The 21,588-nt window shown below is 47.3% G+C and overlaps 1 protein-coding gene across 3 annotated transcripts in view; it reads right to left on the bottom strand.

The window, feature by feature from the left end:
- The window catches only part of DRAXIN (dorsal inhibitory axon guidance protein), a 202,949-nt gene extending 187,483 nt beyond the window's left edge, over positions 1 to 15,466 (bottom strand). The window contains exon 1 of one of the 3 annotated variants that reach the window (XM_085615397.1): positions 15,409 to 15,466. The gene's annotated coding sequence lies outside the window, so the exon portion shown is untranslated. Of the gene's footprint in view, positions 1 to 5,954; positions 6,064 to 15,142; positions 15,254 to 15,408 lie in introns of those variants that run through there. The other 2 variants (XM_085615407.1, XM_085615401.1) reach the window with 2 other exon arrangements.
- Positions 15,467 to 21,588: the final 6,122 nt, after the last annotated feature.

The following is a 21,588-nucleotide window of genomic DNA, read 5'->3' as shown; positions in this document are numbered from 1 at the left end:
TCAGGGGAAAGAGACTGTACAGGGTGTAATTCCTCGTTCATGCGGACATCTTGTGTAACCTCGTGGTGTGCTGCCCTACCCCCCACCTTGCCTACAGTGGTAGAACTGGAGATGCGCTTGCCTAGCGGAGTATTGGAGATCAAGTAAAGGAGAAGACAGAACAGTCCAGCGAGGTCTGGCTCAAGTATTAGGTCCCTTGTGGCAAACCTGCCCATTCCGCCCCCCCCCCCCATTGGCCCCCAGCACCACCCATTGCCTTCCCTTCATCTGATATTTGTCTCAAACCTAGGATCATGGCTGTGTCAGCTGCAGCGGAATCAAATGCCTCAGGCTGTTGGGCATCTTGAGGAACTGTTAGGGTCTTCCTAGCATGTGCAAAGGATTTGATTACTGGGGTACTTGCTAGTACCAGACTCTCTCAGTGCATTAACTGTGCAGACCATTCATTCTCTAGTCTGTAGAGACTTTTCTGGAGACATGGCGGGGGGCTGTGACGCTTATGCTAGGTCTTTGAAAGCATGAAATCTATTGGAGGGCAAGAAGACCCCAACTTAAAGGTGGCAAATGGCAACCAACACTGGTTTTGGCACACAAACGCTCAAGCTAAGAACACAGTCTAGACCTAATGTAATGTAAAGGGGGGGGTCAAATCAATGTTCCAATACTGACTGTACTGATTGAGAGTTAAACTGAGAGGTTGGTTCCATAACAAGCCTCTTTATTGTTGGTTTAAGTGTTATGAATCACAAAAACCACGAGGAGGACCCAGGGCATCTAAAAAGTGGCAGAAAAGGAGAAAAGCAAATGGGAGTTCAACAAAAGAGGAGCTAGAGTGGAATATAAAACTGTGTAAAAAGAGTCGAAAAGGAGGAGCCATGTTAAGTATGAGCCTCCCAACAAAAGAGACAAAGCAAAAACAAATGTGAGGCAAATCAACCTGCCAAGACAGTGAATTTCAACCAGGAGGGGGATTTTTCAGATTAGGTTTATCAGCTTTGTGAATACCATTCAAGATGAAGATTTCAAGGAAACTGATTTGAGGGAAGGAAATTGTCAGAACTGGGTTCACCTGGTTTGCTTTTCCCTGAATTCACATACAACCCTTCTGTCCTCTTTCAGGGCATAGAATGTGACCTTCAGTCTTACCTTCTGCCTAGTGCTCCATCACTCAGAAGCTGCTGGGCACGGTCTCTAGCTGAACACAATGGGTACTTGTCAAAAGGATTACCCTTCAGTGACATCCAGTGGGCACCATTCCACCAGTTGCACACGCTGGGGACCGGGTATATTTAACCATACCCAGTGTCCCCAGGCCCCAGTACCCTTAGTTCAACCTAAGGCAACTGCCATCAGTCACTGGGCACAAGGAATAAGTGAATGTCTCCACCAGATTCCAGTAACCCAGACCCTGGCACTCATCAACAAAGGGAATGGCTGATGGCCATGCCACGTAGCCCAGCCTAGAGGTGTGGTGCAGTGGCCACAGCGGCTGACTCCCGAGCGTGGGGCTCATCGTTCGATCCCTGGCAGCAGCTCAGCTCAGCATCATGTGACTCTGGGCAATAGCTCACTTAGGGGCATATCAACAACAACCGGCGATAATTATCTCTAAGCGCACTTAGCGCTAGGATAATTATCGCCGGCTAGCGTGAACTTTTATCGCTGAGATAGCGTGCTATTAGCAACGCTTATCTCAATAGCGATAAAAATCCTCACGCTAACAGGCTAACGTGAGCTTATCGCTGGAAACCCAGCGATAATCTCACGTTACCTTGTTGATAGGGACAGGCAAACTTAGCCATGATATCCTTCTTCCATAGGATATCATGGCTAAGTCTGAAAAATACCAGACGTAAAAAAGCAGCGTTAACCGCGGTTAGCGCTGCTTTTTTTGTCTCTAACAGGGTTAGCGACATTCTTGATATTAGGAGAAATGTCGCTTAGTGACATTTCTCCTATTATTTTACTCTGGAACGCCCCCTTTGCATCTCATTAGAGATGCAAGGGGAAGCGTAGAGTAAAAGGGTGCTAACATGCGAATTTGCATGTTAGCACCCTGTTGTTGATAGGGCGCTAGTTTTATCTCTCCTTTTTTGCCTTTTAAAGCCAAAAAAGCAGAGATAAAGCCCTTGTTGATATGCCCCCTGATCTCCCCAACGGCCCCCCAGAGCCTGGATACCTTAGGGGTGATAAGTTCTTTCTTTACAAATGTGAAATTATTTAATTATTATTATTACTGCACCTGGTGTATAGAGTGTGTGGCTTTGAGCCATGCCATGTGCTCAGTACCACACACTCCAGTTCTCCTTGGGAATGCGCTGGACATGTACTGGGCACAGTACCCTCCGATTGCAGCTACAAACACAGATGTGCTGCTTACTGTCTCACAGATGCCATGTTACAATCATTTTATAAAGAAAAACGTGGTCCGTCCTCTCAAAGCATGTTTGACAGCATCACTACCACACCACGCACACACACACACACATCTTTGTTTTAATGTTCGTATGCTTGATCAGACTTTTCAGCTGAATTTTGGGATGAAAATGCTGTCACCGACTGATAGCGCAGCGTAATGAGCCTTTCAGCTGGGGGAGGAGTGGGGTCCTCCCTGGGGGTCTCATTAAGAAAAGCAGCATGGCCTGTTAGACACCAAAGATGGTGCTGGGGAGATGTTAGGGGGGGAGGGGGCGGGTAATCTCATTAAAACTGTCCCAAACTGTCCGTCACTTCCACATCATACGGAGAGTTCTCCCTCATGAAGTCTGTGTTGTATGAAAAGCCCCCTCCCGTGCTTGCGCGCGCGTGTTTCTTGACACACACACACTCAGCCGCGCGCTCGAGCTGACACGCCCACCCGCACGGGTCTGAAGGCTGGACGCTCATAAATTGAAGGGGGGAGGTCAGGGTGGTAGAAGATCGAGCGAGTGGGGGAGATGTGTTTAATTTCACACAACACAGATGGCTCCAACAGAAGTGTCAGTGACAATGATGGAATACAGGTTACAATCTGGATGTGTGTGTGTGTGTGGGGGGTACTTTTTGTGGCGAAGATGGCCTAAAATATGAACTTTATCTGAAGCAAAGCGCGCCTCACACCCGGGACAGACACCAGAGGATATCTGACACCCGGAGGAGGACAGGAGTATAAATGTATAAGTCATTCCAAATAAAGATAGGACAGAGCGTTTCACACAAGGCACGTGAACAAAGAACATGTCAAACGTCCCACCTGAGACAGGGGAGAGTATCTGAAACCAGAACTGGTGCCAAAGGTATCTCACACCCTCAGGGCATGAGAATCAGCGTCTCGCACATGGTACGTAAACAAAGGCATCACAGGAGCAGGACAGAAGGCCCTTCACACCTGAGGTAGGAGACAGCACATCGCGGATGAATAGAACAAGGGAACATCTCACATGAGATAAGCGCAGGTAGCATCTCACACATGGACTAGCACAAAAGAACATCTCACATCTGAGGGAAGAGCGGAAAGCAGCTCACACCTAAGCAGAGCTGGAACTAGAAAAACTTAACTCTAGGACCCTATGAATTTGATCTCAAGGTACGGCTACATAAGGGGGTGAACTCACAAGGGAGGAGCCAAGAAAAGTGCAGTCTGACCGTCAACTTATACATTTTTTTTCTGTACACTCTGCCACAAAGAAATTCGCAACAATGAGAAATATGACTGTAAATTTGTTCAGGAATAATTTGTTGCCTTGGCTGCATTTTAAAATAGCTTTGTGACCCAGTCAATCCGAGGGATTACTACTAATGGTAAGATAACTCTGATGGTTAATGTACTTGCTGGAGAGATGTGTTTTATCTAGTCACAGTATTGACATTTAAAGTAGGATAGAGGATTAAAGTGTCACCTGCAAATCATATCGTGCAACATGCAGATCACATGTTTTTATTTTATGTAGGCAGGTATGTGGTTACTGCTTTTGGCACAGAAATTCCCTTATTAATTGCAGTAAAAAAATTGGGAACCTACTAATATAGCACAGTGAGCTATCAACTGGCATCAAGGAGATCTGCCTGCAAACTGCAAGGCATGGGTTTAGAACCATATTGTTATTAGAGGGCTGCTAAAATGAGATTCTTTTGTTTCTTTGGGTAGTAATAAAGTCTTATTAGTACAGACTCCAAGCACGGTTACATTTATATCTTGACTTTGTTTCTCCCAGTGCTCGCAGCCTTTAGGGCTGCATCTTAATCGGCCGCTCGGTTTCCTTTCCAACCACCTCATCATGTTGGAGGCGGTTTGAAAGGAAACTGGCCGGTCATTTCGTCGTCAGCCAGTCGGCAGCCGGTAAGTAATCTCAAGTGCGAGTCGTCTTTCGGCCCTTGAGATTATGATTACTGTTTCCAACATGGTTTCCATGCAGGTCTGTCCGATGTTGGAAAGCGTGTTTGGGGGCCCACAGCAGGGCCACCTTTGGTGCATGGCCTCTGATTGGAGGCCGGAGGGCACCTATTGATCCCTGTACCTTGTAATAGGCACCTTGGATGTTAGGCGGTCCCAGGACCGAGTCGGATGAAAGTAATTCCGCCTGACATCATAATGAGCCCCTTCATCCCTACCACTACAGATGGTGTATGACTCCTACACCTTGAAACTATCATTGTCTTTTGCAACATCCTAAAGATTGACTAAAACACTTGTATGATTTATTGTTAAGGTATAATGTGTTCATGTAATGTAAAGCGCTCTGACATCCTAGATTGGGATGAGTAAAGCTATAAAAAACAAAATAAAAAAATAGTGTTACTAAAATTGTAATTTGTGTGACTACTCATACATATCGATATATATGACATTTTTGGCGTGCACGCATGTCCCTTCTGTACAGGGAATGAACAAAGTCAAATGTTTGTCTCCAAGTAGTAGTTTCCCTTAGATACATGTGAATTGATAACAAGGTGTGTGCTCTTATTTCCCTCCTTTGCATTGACATCTAGGTGTTCGGCTCCAGATAGTTCTGTGCTAGCATTATATTCGAACAAAAGGGGGGCTGGTGGTTCTTTAAATTCAGCCTTTGTTTTGGGACTCACTCAAATCTAAAATAAGAAAGCCCCCTCTCCAACTGCACATTACTGCTGCAAATAAATATGTATGGGACAATACGGGAGGTGCTGAATTGTGTCCCGATGCTGGCCAATTCCACTGGGACAAATTCAGCATATTTCACTGGGTCATGACAGATCCCTGATCTGACTCAATAACAGCTGCTCGATCCAGGATCCGGCGTGATCATCCTTCATTCTAGCACTGCACCTAGGACATGAACAGAGAGCTTTGCAAACAAGAGACTGAAGAGAGCGTCTCACACCTGAGATAAGGAGAGAGAACATCTCAGTGCAGGACCGGAACAGAGGGCCTCTTGCACTTGAGAAATGTAGGGTGGACAGCAATGGGACATGCACGGATAACATTTCAAACCAGAGCTACGAGAAGTCCTCTTACATCTGTTATAGGAGAATGCATCTCACACCTGGGGCGAGTGGTACAGAGCGGATCTCACGCCTGAGATGCAGCAAACAGCACCTAATACATGAGCAGACAGCATCTCAAATCTATGACAGGAGTAGGACAGAATGTATCTCTCATTCCAGATGGGACAAGACAAGAGTAGCCCACGTCGGGCCAGAAGGACAGGATATTCCACATCAGGTACAGAGAGGGTCAAAGAGTATTAAACTAGAAACTTGAACACGCATGGGAGAGGAGGTGACTATCTCACACTTGGAGTAGGAGGGCAGAACAAGGCGCACATTAAAAAAAAAACCTGAGCATGTCTTACACAAGGGACTTGAGCAAAGAGCAGTTCACACCTGAGATAGAAGTTGAGAGAATCTCACACTTAAGAGAAGATGATAAGGCACCTCAGATCTGGGACAGAAGAGGCAGGGAGCATCTCACACCCAAGGAGCAGAAAACATCTTACCTTGAGATAGGAACAGGGAAAATCTCACGCCTGGACGAGCAGGATGGAATATGTTATACGATGGACAAGAGCCTGCACCATTTCACACCTGAGATTCCCGGATAGACTATTTCACAGCTGCCAGAGAGGAGTGGAGTAACACAATGAGCATAAAGTATGTTACTCGTGAGGTGTGAACATAGAATATTGCTCATTAGAGACAGGAGCAAAGGCCATCTCACCTTGTACATGAGCAGACAGCATGTTAGTTGTGGTTTTAATGATTCTAGTGTGATGGTATTATTATCAATTCAGCTCGCCTGTTTTCCATAGAAATATGTACGATGGAGTGCTTTTTAGCAGGGTTACTGGAATTAGGTGATTTTGAGCCCATATAATTTTTCTGCATAATTATGGGATTCACTCGTGCCACATAATGTCACCTGCTGCATATTCTGCAGAATTAGCATACACATTTTGTTTCAGGCTCAAACAGATCAAAGGTTACCAAAAATGTGAAAACGTGTTGCTGTGCTGAATTCAAACACAATTGAAACACAAAGCACAATGACTAATGTCGTTTTGTAACAATGTTTATTTTGTGTGAAAGCTCCGAGCAGCCTAGCTAGGGCACAGTGGGACTTCTTCCAATTGTAGGAAGCAGGCATTGTCTAAAACCAGCATTTTTTACTTGTTTAGCTCAAATAAACTCAGCACTGAAAGAGCTTTACTGCCTCCCCATAGACCAATAATCAAATTCCAAACACTGCAATATATGTACATATTATGGTGGAAAAGACCCAGAATTCCTGCAGAAAGTCAGACTTCACCTCATCTTGGCCATAATATAAGCTGAACCACATGTGGGACATTCATTACCCAAACCAGATTCATAGACAATGAGCAGGAGGGAAGAAGTACTGACTCACATCTGTGGTACACATTGTGCCTACACCTGGGCTCCCAACACAGCCAGCCATTGACAAGGAGCCTTCACAAGGGGAGAGCAAATCACAAAGGCAGGGGCCATGCTGTGTAAGAGGGGTCCAAGACCCTCCTCACATGACCCCCCACACAACCCCAGGCACAAAGCTCTTGGTAACAAACCCACCTTCCCCAATGGATGACCCTGTATGGGTCCACCTTCCACTTACTTTCTACCGCTGAGGCCACATGTCGGCGCGGTATAAACAACGAAATGGCCCTGGGAGGTTTGAGAAACACCTTATGCAGAAGGTCAAACAGGTGGCACAAAAGTGCAGAGCAGTGTGCCTTAAGATGAAGAGGTCTCTGATCCTCAGGGGCTCCTTTAATGTTTGATATACGAGCTGCTGAAAGGAGGGGTGGGGGGGGCAAAAAAAGTGCCTGACGTCGCTCCGGTAGACTTTGGGCGAAATGGTGCAGTCCCAAAAAACTCCTGACACCAAAATGTGTGCAAAAGGCTGCTTTAGTGACGCAGGTGTGCATTACGACGACATTACCCTTGACTCTAAGCATTATAGGTCACACTAAATATTGCATATCACTTACCTCATTTCCTACCTCCCCTAAATAACCAAAGCTCTCCCACAAACCATGCTTAAACTCCTGCAAACCTGAACCGATTGCTTATAACTGATATGTCAACCCTGTTGACCATTATCCTTCCATTGCAACCTTGTACCCAGCCGGGTTGGAATTATCACCGGTTTTGGGGTAAGAACATTGTTTGGACCCTTTTCATGTTTATGTACTTGGGGCCATTTGTGTAGGTTTTTTCTGGTTACTTACTTCGGTACTTTCTTGTTTTTAATTCTCTCTAGAATACATTTTGCTCAAACAACTGTACACAGGTACCTTGATTTTAGCTTTAACTTTTCCTCGGATTCTTGCCCCGCACTTTGTTTTGCTCTCCTTTTCTTTTTGCTCTTTTTATTCCCCCCTTTTTTGTTGTCTTTTCTGCCTTTCTCCATTTTCACTCGACGTCAGCACTTTACAGTACTTGTCACTGATTCTTCCATTTTGTCTTCACTGTTTCACTTGGATTTCACTGGCCATGTTGTCCTGATATATTTTTCACCTAGCGGTTACACTCTGTCTTATTTGTATGGTTACTGGATGAATGTATCCAGGATTACACATTATGATGTATTGTCAACCCTGTACACCTGTTTCAGGGTTTGTTTGTTTGGGTTTCTATTAATGTTGGGTTTCCATGCTTGTTGGGGTGACCTCCTTTTTACATTAGAATTGATTTACGCTCATCACCAACAGTCACCCCGTGTTATTTGTTTATACAATTTGTTTGTATCATTCCCAGCCCTGAAGAGTCATGGGATTTCTTTTCCCAGACGAAACACGTGTCGGCTGGTTGCGTTTCTCTTAAAGAATAAAGAATTTCCAGTGTTACCGAAGCACTTTGAACGTATCACTTGTGTATAACGTTGCATCTATGCATTTTAATTTGTATGTGTGCACAGGACCATGTTGTATGATATGTCAACCCTACCTCACCCCCATGCACCTTCTTTGAAGCTGTCTTGACTCCTTGAACTTTTAAAAAAACTGCTTCTACACTGAAACTTCGATCAACCCTGCATAAGCACCTTCTCATCAGTGACAACCCGTATACAATAGTAACCTTCCCTGCACACCTGACCCATCACCGCCAACCCTTTCCCACACATGACCCCATCGTCAACCCTTAACAATAGGGATGAGAGGGCGGGGACAAAAGCTATCTGGCTTAGCTCCAACCACTGTCTCTCTCCCTACACTTAAATGGCACCCCACCCCATTAGGCGCCCAATCTCACCCGCTAAACCTCTACCCTTCTGCAAAACTACCAATTGGGCAGCACAGTCCCCTGGACTGCAACAGTGCCCCCAAACAGCCCAGCCCGGGTGGGCAGACCTCAAAATTCAACAGCCCTACCAATCCCCCTTATTCCACTGATGCAGTTTCCACCTTCATGGTGGGGGTCCGCTTCTGCAACAAAAAAACATGGTAACCACAGGTCCACACACATACTGGATGGCAGACATTAACAGACTTTTTTTTAAAGACATCCCCAAAGAAGGGTTTTTTCAGCAGTAAAAAAGGGCTAATATCCCATTCACGCTGGGAGGTTCCTGCCAGCATGTGACTAACATTCATGTAACTTTTAGTTCCGAGACCATTATGATTTACATATTGGTACCAGAGAGGAAAGACGCCAGCATGAGTGGCACTGGAAGACCTGCCCTAAATAGGCCAACCCTGCCAATCAATTCTATTTGTATCAGATGAGTCTCAGAGTTTGCCCAGTGGAGCAGCTGGTGGGGGCTCCCTCATCAGGGAAGTGTTACGACGTATAGAAACAGAAACACTGTGGCTTTAAGATGCTCAAGTTGGCTGACTGCACAAAGCCACAACGCCTGCTAATGGCCTCTAGTCCTGAAATAGCATAACAATTGAAAGATGAAGCTATAACTTGATTAACCCGTGAAAAATGAACGATGTGCGGCTCACCTGATGCTGAATTTCTTTTTTTTTTTTTTGCAGTTTTTATATAGCACGAACTAGACCCGAAGGTATTGGAGCGCTGTACTTGAGCACTAGTTACGTTACACAAGGATACTTAAATTTTTTTTGTTAGTTTTTTGTTAGGCATGGTGAGATTAAAGGGCTTATTTATGAGCCCCTTGCGCTGCTGATGCATCACTTTTTATGACGCACCGGCGGCGTAAAATATGCACCACACTGTGACATATTTACAAAGTGACGCATCTAAGCATATGCATCACTTTGTAAACCCCTGCTCTACATTATACCTGCGTCAGGTATTATAATGTATACCCGGTGGGTGTTGCCCTGCAAAAAAGGGTCGTAGATCTATCAGATTTCACTACACCACTTCTAGGACACCACTGCATCAAATCCTTTCGCCTGACTCGCAGCAGGCGTAAGACTGATGCAGCCCTTTCACAAGCCCCATGTGAAAGGACATATTGCTGGAGTTGCGTCTGTTTTCAGACAAACTCCAGTAATGCATCAATTTTGCGCCTACAGATACGCCAGGAATACTGATGTAGCTGTGAATCCTTGCGACATGGAGCGCCGTACAGTAAATGTGGCGCATCCGTGGTGTCGCAAGGAGGGCGCACTGTAAAGTGTTGCATTGCTGTTTTCACGCAGCAATGCAACACTTTTCGTAAATGAGGCCCTAAGTGATTTGCCCAGAATCACAGGATGTTGAGCCGACCCTGAGACTCGAACTGGTTCCCCAGTTCGAATCATTGTGACTTAGTGGAATTTCTGATCTATATTATTGAATGGCGTTTGCATTAATGTAAATTAAGACATGGTTTGACTGAAAGAGCTGTTTCATATTTTAAAGGTTGAATGTTAGAAAATAAAGACTCTTTGTTACAGGAGTCACCGCTGCAAGAACGGGAGCTGCTGAATGGATCCTGGAGAAGAATTTTGTTGCACAGTTGATGTTACAGAAGGGAAATCAATAAGGGAGAAGCGACAGTAGAGCCCTGGTGATAACCAAGGGTAAAAGGACAGGCCATCCCCGTTATAGACTCAGATACCATTCTGGGACCCGGTTACATGAATTTTGCAGCTGACTGAGCTATTTTGCTCTGGAGCCAGTGCTGGACAGTAGAGGGATGGCACAGGATTTCAATTCTGGTAGCTATTACTGGGCCAGATATGGGATCCGGCCGACCCAGGGAAATATGCATGAATTTGTCCTGGTGTAATTTTCCTACACTGGAACACAATTCAGAAGTGCCCGCATGTCATTCCGTTCGGTGCAGCAGGCAGCGAGGGGGCATTCTTATCTTCCCTTCCTGCCGGGCACAAACAAAGGCCTGATTTAAAGCACCATCGGCCCCTCTTTTTCATAAGTATCATCCTGGATGAAAGCCATTCTCAAGCTAACACCTAGACGCCAATTCAGTGGAAGGAAACACAGGCACAAGGCTTACCGGTTCACAATTACTTTGGAGATGCTATGACTTGAAAGCAGGTTTTTGACATAGTTCAGCCCCCCTATGTAAGGGATGTGCATGCATTTTAAGAATACAAAATGTATGTGTGTGGATGAGTAATTACACAGATAAATATTTTAATGGCCCATACCAATTTATTTTTTCTTTTTTTCTTTTATAGCACTACTCATCCCAGTGTACGGTGGCACAGCACATTACGTCATACACAGAGACACAGTAAATCACACAAGTGAGTAAATCAATGTACAGGAAATACTACTCAAGACAATGATGGTTATAATAAGTTGTAGGAATCACATATCATCCATACTTGTAGACATTATAAGTCAAGAGTGAACTGTCAGGGGGAACACAAAATCAGGATATAAAAAGTAACACAGTGATTGGAGTTGTCTGTAATAATAAGACTTTAGTAATTAAAGAGGAGACTTTCCTTGGAAGATAAGAATAACAGCATATTGAGAAAAAAGTACAGTAAGGATCTAAACCCATGAATTACAGTTGCATGCAGCTCCTGGAGGCCGGTATATAGATCGCTGTTCTATATTAGAAGGAATGCAACTTATGAACTGGTAGTAACAAAATGAACTTTGTGTCAAAAGCAGAAGCCCACCTCCCTATCTACATAAAATACAAATCTGTGATCTACATATTGCACAATGTGCTTTTCAGTAGGGACATTAACCCTCTACACTACTTTATGAGTCAAATTGGGATTGGGCAAAACACAGAGCTCTCACAGAACTGCATTAACCACCAGAGTTATCTTTACGCTATTACAATTCCCTCAATATTGCTGACCAGCAGGTGTCTTAACTAGGCCTGGGCGGAGTTCTACGAGTTCCACCAAAAAAGTCTGCTGCTCTCCACTGAGTTACTCAAACAGCAGAGTGAGGTAAGTCGCGCTGATTTTTAGCGCCCGGCATCCGTATGAACTGCACCATGCGCAGCGCAAGAGGGCGCGGTTTCTTTCTGCCGCTCGAGTATAGGTTCTACTTGAGCTGCAGCTTCCACAACTCGAGCGGCACGTTTCTCAGCACGTGCAGAAGCGACCTGCCGCGACCGCCCACGTTGAGAAATCTCGCCGGGAGGTGGTCCAGCATTGGATTTTCCTCGCTCGCCAACTTAACGTTGGTGAACCGTGAGAGAAGAAAAACCCCGCTCTGCACCACTCCGCAGAGTTTTTGGGAACTCCGCGCTCTACGCATAGTGGGAAAAACTCTGCAAACTCCGCAAGCAGAGTTTCCCGCCCAGGCCCAGTCTTAACCATGTAAGATATTTTAAAATGAGTCCTCTTTTTTATCAACTATGTAAGCTACAACAGATTTGCTGTCACGTTTATCGTTGTTTACCAATTTCTTTGCAGAAGATTTTTTTTTAAATAAAGGTACAAGTTGACCCTCGAACTCTGTTTTTCAAACTCTGCCCCTCGTGACTCCACCCTCTTTGCTTCGCCACACCTTGAACCCCAATTTACGGGTTCACGGAGCACATTTCCTTTTACAATTCCAGCTCTGCTGGTGTCTGACTGATCAAACTATGAGTGTGAATTCGTTCTTGTACTGATCAGCCGGGCCAAATGTAATTTTGCACGGGCGATCGGTGCAAATGCTAGTGCAAAATTTGGCTCTAAAAGGCCAGTGTGGGAGAAGTTCGGGGGCGTTGAAAGAGCTGCGCCCTGCGTTGGATGTCTCTACCGATAGACACACCGCAGGAACTGAGGTAAGGAGGGAGCTTTCAGTTCCTGCCCCTCCCTACCGACAGAATGTCGTATGTATTTTAGAAGCTTGAGCCGGGTACAGGACAAAAGGGTACCATTATCCACACATATCATATACTGCTGACCGCGCAGCTCCCGTCGTGCACTGCGCGAGCGCGCGTCCTCTCGGACTAGACTGGAGAGACCGAGTCCTTAAATAATTTATTGAAAAGATCGGAGGTGACAGAGACAGATTCACTCACACCTGGGACAGGAACAAAGTCCATCTCACACCCTCGGAAGAAACAGGGAGCGCGTCGCAATACGTCAGGAAAAAGAGCACCTCTGTCCTGTGACAGGAACAAAGAGCGTCTCCCTCTTGGAAGAGAGACAGGTGGCATCTCACACCAAGCGCAGGAACAGAGCGCATCTCACTCCTTGGGCAAGGACTGCGAGCATCTTACACTTCGAACGGGGAGAAAGACAAACATCTATGACAAATCACGGAGTGTGCAGCAGGTGGGCCTGGGGGTCAGAACATCTAAAGGGGGCGCATCCCTCATCTGACAGACAGGGAGCTTTCCACGCCTGGGACAGGAACAAGAGAGCATTTTGCGCACGTAGTTTAGTCGGTCACATCTTTTCTCACTCCTTGGAAAAGGGTCTCTCAATGCCCAGTAAATGGTTGGTTGAAGAACTCACGGCCCACACGGAATGAGGGGATGAGGAGCCGAACATCTCACACGAGAAACTTGAGCAGAAAACACGTCACACTGGACAGGAGGCAGAGAAGCAGATAATAATGCAGGCCTGAGAGGGGGCGAGAACCGCTCAAGCCAGGGACAGAAGCGAACACGGACTTGTACCCGTAACCCGCGGCAGGGTGACACGCCATTTTACTGTCACTGTACCCCCATGCACCCTACTAGACACACAGCCATTTACTGTATCAGGTGCACATCACTACTGCCTTGGACGCGTTCTCTGCCTCAGATGCCCCCTCATTTACTGACCCACATCCCTGCCTCCAGATACCCGCGCATTCACTCCCTCAGATGCCCCTTTAACCATAGTCCTAGATACCCCCTCATCCAGTAACCCAGATGCCCAAATGCACTGCCTTTAACACTTTCTCCTTCACTGCCCTACATGCCTCCCTCATTGGCTAGCCCAGATACCTCCTCTTTCACTACGCTAGATACCCCTTCATCCACTGTACCAGATACAACCGCATTCACTGTTTCAGATACCCTCTCATACCCCTCATTCACTACCTCACCACACCCTCAGTAACTGCCAGAGGCACGCCTCAGTTACTAATCCAGATTGCTGCTTTAGATACCCCATCGTTCACTGCCTACTTATGCCTGATTTGATATCCTTAAGCTCCCATCTGATTTACTGCCTCGAGACACCCATCATTCACTGCCCCAGATATCCCCCTCACCACTACCCCCAGAGACCCTCTAAATCACTGCCCTAGATACCCGCTCATTGTCTGCGTCTGAAAGTCTGTCATTGTCTGTGTCAGATGCACCCTCATTGACCAACTTAGACACCCTCACATTAACTGCCCCAAACACCCCCTTCTTCGCTGCCTCAGATCCGCCCTCACTCACTGCCCCTGAAACCCCGGCATTCCCTGTCCCAAATGTCCCTCGTTCACTACCTCGGTTACTTAGCCCCTCATTCACTGCCATAGACACCCCCTCATCACTACCCCGGAAAACCTCCCCAGTCACTCCTTTAAATATCTCTCAGTCTCTGCCCGAGATACACCCTTGTTGACTGCCCTACATACGCCCCATTTATTGTCTTGAGCCCCCCCTTATTCACTATCCTTGCTCTCGTATCGTTTACTGCGCAGATATACCCACATTCCCATACCCAGATGGTTTGTAATTCACTGCATAGATACCCAATCTTGCACTGCCCCAAACACACCATCACCCAGTGGCCCAGATGCCCCTTTTTCACCGCCTAATACCCTCCTCATTTGCTGCCTCAAATACCCCCTCATTCTCTACCTCGAGTATCCCATCATTCACTGTCCTGGATGCAGCCTCATTCACTGTCCTAGATAACGCCTTCAGTGCCATACGCCCCACTTACTGCCTTAGAGCCCGCTTATCCACTGCCCCAAAAATCAAGATACCCGTCTTTCACTGTCCAGAAAGCCCTCGTGTCCTCTCCGAAACGCCTAATTGTTCACTTTACGACACCCAGTCGCTTCAATATCCCGATACCAACTATTCACAACCGATACCCGGTGCCCCGATATCTGACCCATCCTCATTGATGTCGCGATGCCATACATGACCGACCCATACACACTTCAATGTTCGGCCGCACACACGTCCACTTTCAGCGACAAGTCACTGCCTGCCCCGGGTCCTCTCTCACTCATGTTCAGAGACCCCTAACCACCACCCCCCAACTGTTTTCACTCCCCCCTCGTACCCCTTATTCCGCTGCCCTATACTTCACTGCCATTAACCCCTTCCTCACTGCCCCAATACTTTGTTCATCACCTTCCTCAGTTCCGAAGCAGTGCACTGGCGAGGGGGCAAAACCACGCAGACGAGGGAGGGCAGTTATCAAAGGAGCTAAGGGGCACTGGTGAAATGGTGGGGCAATGGTGGGGAACGGGAAAAAGTGTGGTGATCAGGAAAGGTCGGGGGCGCCGTCGGTGCAGCCCGTCTCCGCATGACCCCCGGGTCCACACTACCCACTAATGGGGGGAGGGGGGGGGGGGGTGAAGTGCCGAGGGGGAGGTTGCATGTGCACCCGTCCCTACCTGTCTGCCGCTCCTCCGCTCTCTGAAGCCAGCTTCGGAATAAAGCCTCGTGCGCGGGGCTAGGAGGGGTGGGGAAGCGTCGAAAGGCGGGGCGGAGGGTGCACATTGATGGGGGGAGGAGTTGAGATGAAAGACGGTCTGAGGAGGAGACATCTGACGGTCTTTGGGTGTCTTTGCGTGTGTGGGGAGGGACAGAGAGAACGGGGGGTTGGGGTGGCGGAGCCTGGCGTGGTGGGACTGGGGGTGATAAGGAGGCGAAGGGACTAAGTTGTCCCCACAGAGCATGCTCAGGATGGAAGGAGCCATGGGTAATTTTTAATACCCCTTTCGGGAGCGAGAGTGTCGGGGTTCACAGGGTGGAAGTGCTTCTCCTGCTCCGCAGGCGAGGGAGGGGGTTGGTTACACGTGGGGTTACCACATCACCACGAGTTGGGGCGTGGGCCAAAGAAGTGAGGGATACATCGCCGCTTTATTATTGCACCTGCTCAGGAGGCGAGGATCACACATAGCATTTTGAGTTCCCCGGCGGTGGTGATGAGTGAGCACGCAGAGCATTGTTAATACCCGGAGGAGGGAGTTAAGGAGCACACGGTGCATTAACATTACCCCAGCGTAGGAGGGTAGGAAGCACAGAATGCGTTATTAATACAACAGCGACGGAAGTTAGGGAGCCCGCGGTGCATCTTTAATACTGCTGGAGGAGAGTTGCTGGAACACAGACTGCGCTGCTAATACCCCAGCGTAGGCGGCGGGGGAGCACATGGGGCATTAATACCCGCTGCAGAGGAGATGGCAGAACACATAAGGCAGTATTAATACCCAAGGAGAGGAGGCGGCAAGGGAGGACGCAGAGCGTTATTAATGCCCGCTGCAGAGGAGATGGCAGAACACATAAGGCAGTATTAATACCCAAGGAGAGGAGGCGGCAAGGGAGGACGCAGAGCGTTATTAATGCCCGCTGCATAGGAGATGGCAGAACACATAAGGCAGTATTAATACCCCAGTAGAGGAGTAGGCCAGGAAGTACACACAATACTATTAATACCCGCTGCAGAGGAGCTGCCAGAACACATAAAGCAGTATTAATACCCAAGGAGAGGAGGCGGCAAGGGAGGACGCAGAGCGTTATTAATGCCCGCTGCATAGGAGATGGCAGAACACATAAGGCAGTATTAATACCCCAGTAGAGGAGTAGGCCAGGGAGTTCACACAATACTATTAATACCCGCTGCAGAGGAGCTGCCAGAACACATAAGGCAGTATTAATACCCAAGGAGAGGAGGCGGCAAGGGAGGACGCAGAGCGTTATTAATGCCCGCTGCATAGGAGATGGCAGAACACATAAGGCAGTATTAATACCCCAGTAGAGGAGTAGGCCAGGGAGTTCACACAATACTATTAATACCCGCTGCAGAGGAGCTGCCAGAACACATAAAGCAGTATTAATACCCAAGGAGAGGAGGCGGCAAGGGAGGACGCAGGACATTATTAATACCCGCTACAGATGAGAAGACAGAACACATAAGGGAGTATTATTATCCCAGTAGAGGAGGAGGCTATGGAGTACGCTAGGCACTATTAATACCTACTGCAGAGGAGATGCCAGAACACATAATGCTGCTAAAACAAATGATGAATGGAATGCTTAATAAATAAAACATTCACCCCCAGTCAAGAGATCTGGTTTTAATCCATTGTTCTTTTGCTCACCATTCCACCCCAATTTGAACCCAGGCATATGCAAATCAGCCTTGACCCTGCTCCTCATGGGTACAGTCCAGCCAAACTCAGATCCTCCCTGGACTAGAAACAAGTATCCTGGTACTGGTTTCGGGGTATCACACCTCATCAGCCAGGCTAGCTTGAAACCAGTGGCACAGTGACCACCGGACCCACGTCTGGGCATACCCATCCCACTTAGGGCAAAAAATGCTGTGCCAAAAAAAGATGGACGGTATGCTGAATAAATCAAACATTCACCCCCAGTCAAGAGACCTCGGTTAAATCCATTGTTCTTTTGCTCACCATGCCAACCCAGTTTGGACCCAGCCATATGCAAGTCCAAATGCATAAACACATATGGCAGTATTATTACCCAAGTAGAGGCGGAGGCGAGGAGCACCCAGGGCATTATTAATACATGCTGCAGAGGAGATAACAGAACACATAATACCTCAGTAGAGAAGGAGGTGAGGGAGTATGCTGGAATTATTATTAGCCAGTACGGAGGAGACAACAGAACACATGTCAGTATTAATACCCTAGTAGAGGAGGAGGTGAGGCAGCACACTCGGCATTATTAATACCTGCTGTGGAGGATATAACAAAGCACATAAGGTAGAATTAACAACCCAATAGAGGAGGAGGCCAGGCAGCACACAGGGCATTGTTAATACCTGTTGCAGTGGAGATGACAGAACACATAAGGCAGTATTATTACCCTAATAGAGGAAGAGGCAATGGAGTACGCAGGCATTTTTAATACAGACTGCAGAGGAGAAGACAGAACACATAAGGCAGTATTAATACCGCAGCATAGGCAGTGAGGGAGTACATGTGCCAATATGAATACCAGCCGCAGAGGAGATGACAGAATACATAACGCAGTATTAATACCCTAGCAGAGAAGGAGGGAGCACATGGGGCAGTATTAATACCAGCTGCAGAGGAGATGACAGAGCACATAAGGCAGTATTAACACCCCAGTATAGGAGAAGGTAAGGGAGCAGGCAGTGTATTATTAATATCCTCTGCAGAGGAGATGACAGAACACATAAGGCAGTATTAATACCACAGGAGAGGAGTAGGCCAGGGGGCACGCAGGGCATTATTAAAACCTGTTGCAGAGGAGATGCCAGAACAGATAAGGCAGTATTAATACCCCAGTAGAGCAGGAGGCCAAGGAGCACACAGAGCATTAGTAATACCTGCTGCAAAGGAGATGCCAAAACGGATAAGGCAGTATTAATACTCCAGGAGAGGATGAGGATAGAGTGTACGCAAAACATTATTAATTACTGCTGCAGAGGAGAAGACAGATAACAGAAAGCAGTATTAATACCCCAGCGTAGGCGGTGAGGGACGACATGGGGCTGTATTCATATTTTCTGGAGAAGACATGACAGAACACAGAAGGCAGTGTTAATACCCCAGTAGAGGAGGAGGCCAGGCAGCATGCAGGCCATTATTAATACCCACTGCAGAGGAGATGACAGAGCACATAATGAAGTATTATTACCCCAATAGAAGAGGAGGTGAGGGAGAACACAGGGCATTAATAATCCCTGCTGCGGAGAATATGACAGAACACATAAAGCAGTATTAATACCCCAGCGTGGGTGGTGAGGGAGGACATGGCTCAGTATAAATATTTTCTGGAGAGGACATAACAGAACACAGAAGGCAGTCTTAATACCCCAGTAGGGGAGGAGGCCAGGCAGCATGCAGGCCATTATTAATACTCGCTGCAGAGGAGATGACAGAACACATAAGGAAGTATTATTACCCCCGTAGAGGAAAAGGCAAGGGAGCATGCAGGGCATTATTAATACCCTCTGCAGAGGAGATGGCAGAATACATAATGTAGTATTAATACCCCAGTAGAGGAGTGGGCGAGGGAGCACACAGGGCATTATTAATACAAGAGGCAGAGGAGATGACAGAACACATAAGACAGTATTAATATTCCAGCGTCAGCAGTGCGGAAGCACACAGGGCATTATTAATACCCGCTGCAGAGGACATGATCGAACACATAGGAAATATTAATGCCCCAGTAGAGCAGAAGTTGAAGGAGCACGCAGGGCATTATCAATATCTGCTGTAGAGGAGATGACAGAACATATAAGGCAGTATTAATACCCCAGTTGAGGAGGCGATGAGGAAGCACATAGAGCATTATTAATACCTGCAATGGAGGAGATGTTAGGACACATAAGGCGGTGTTAATACCCCAGAAGAGGTGGAGGCAAGTGAGTTAGCAGGGTATTAGTAATACTAGCTGTGGAGCAGATAGAACACATAAGGCATTATTAAAACCTCAGTAGAGAAGGAGGTGAGGGAGTACATGGGGCATTATTAACCCACCTCCAGAGTATTCAGGGCATTATTAACCCACCTCCAGAGAAGTTGAGAGAGCGCACATTGCATTATTAATACCTTGGGGCAAGTCATGAGAGGGAATACAGGGCATTATAAATACCCAGCAAACACTTCAAGATTATGGACGGAGTGCTTAAACATTTTCAACCACTCACCCCTAGTCAAGAGATCTGGGTTTAATCCATCTTCCCTTTGCTCACTGTGCCACCCCAGTTTGGGCCCACCATATGCAAATCAGTCTTGACCCTACTCCTCATGGAACAGTTCAGCCACAACCTTCAGGCCAGGTCCCCTCTGGACCGGAAACAAGCATCCTGGGACCGGTTTCGGGGTCCTGCCCCACATCAGCCAGGCTAGCTTGAATCCAGTGCACAGTGAGCAAGGGAGCCACGTCTGGGCATACCCTTGGCCACTTGGGGCAAACATAGCAAACACAACAAGATGATGGACGGTGTGCTGAAACTTTTTAACCACTCACCCCTAGTCAAGAGACCTGGGTATAATCCATAATTCTTTTGTTCACTATGCCACCCCAGTTAGGACCCAGCCAAATGAAAATCAGTCTTGGCCCTGCTCCTCATGGGAACAGTCCAGCTAAAACTGCCAGGCCAGGTCCTCCCTGGACCGGAAACAAGCATCCTAGGAACGGTTTCAGGGTATCACCCCTCATCAGCCAGGCTATCTTGAATCCAGTGGCACAGCGAGCAAGGGACCCACACCTGGGCATACCCTTGGCCACTTATGGCGAATATAGCAAGCACAACAAGATGATGGCCGGAGTGCTGAAACTTTTCAAGCACTCACTCCCAGTCAAGAGATCTGGGTTTAATCCATTGTTCTTTTGCTCACTATCCCACCCCAGTTTAGATCCAGCCATATGCAAATCAGTCTTGACTCTGCTCCTCATGGGAACAGTACAGCCCGAACTGCCAGGCCAGATCCTCCCTGGACCGAAAACAAGCTTTCTGGGACCAGTTTGGGGGGTATCGCCCCTCATCAGCCAGGCTAGCTTGAATTCAGTGGCAAAGCGAACAAGGGACCCACGTCTGGACATACCCTTGGTCACTTCTCTTGACTGGGGGTGAGTGGTTGAAAAGTTTCAGCACTCCGTCCATCATCTTGTTCGCTCTAAGTGGCCATGGCCCAGACATGGGTCCCTTGCTCACTGTGCCACTGGATTCAAGCTAGCCTGGCTGATATGGGGTTATACCCTGAAACCGGTCCCAGGATGCTTGTTTCCGGTCTAGGAAGGACCTGGCCTGGCAGTTCGGGCTGGACTGTTCCCATGAGGAGCAGAGTCAAGACTGATTTGCATATACCTGGGTCCAAACTGGGGTGGCATAGTGAGCAAAAGAACTATGAATTAAACCTAGATCTCTTGACTGGGGTGAGTGGTTGAAATGTGTCAGCACTCCGTCCATCATCTTGTTGTGTTTGATATTATAAATACCCAAGCATTAGAGGTGACTCTGCATATGGAGGGCTGGGAGTGCACACATAATTTCTGTTATAACAGCTCAGGAGGTGAGGGGGCAGGAAGAGCCTAACTAACACCCAGATCAAGAGTTGAGAAGGTACAGTCGGCATTATTTTTTTACCAGGTCCAGGGGGTCAGAGATACACTGGGTATTAATACCCAGGTAGAAAAGGGAAAGAGCACACAGAACATTACTAAGCTCACAGAGGAGAAGAAGGACCACATATTGTTGTCCACCTTGAGGAAGTGAGGAAGTGTGAGTGTAGTTGTGTCACAAAGGGAATATTATTACCCCAATTCCATAGGAGTGTGCCCTAGAGAAATACAATTAAGACTGCAAAAGGGAGAGGGGCACACAGGGCGGTAATGGTACCCCAGCTCTAGGGGGTTAAGGGTCTCTCAAGGCCGAAATGTTACTCTGGCTTTCAGTGGTGTTGAACGCTTTTCAGAGTGGGGTTGCTGCCCTTAATGTTATAACACTAAAGTAATAGGGATTGTGAAAAATCCAAGCGTCACACAAAAATAAATAAGTGTAGGAAATAAGCCACACCCATTCAGCAAGAGAGTGGTAAGGGTGTGTTATGTAGCTGGTGGTGCATTTT

This window comes from Triturus cristatus, chromosome 1_2 (assembly GCF_964204655.1).
Source record: "Triturus cristatus chromosome 1_2, aTriCri1.1, whole genome shotgun sequence".
Lineage (NCBI taxonomy): Eukaryota > Metazoa > Chordata > Amphibia > Caudata > Salamandridae > Triturus > Triturus cristatus.
This window is presented reverse-complemented; position numbering and strand designations above follow the sequence as displayed.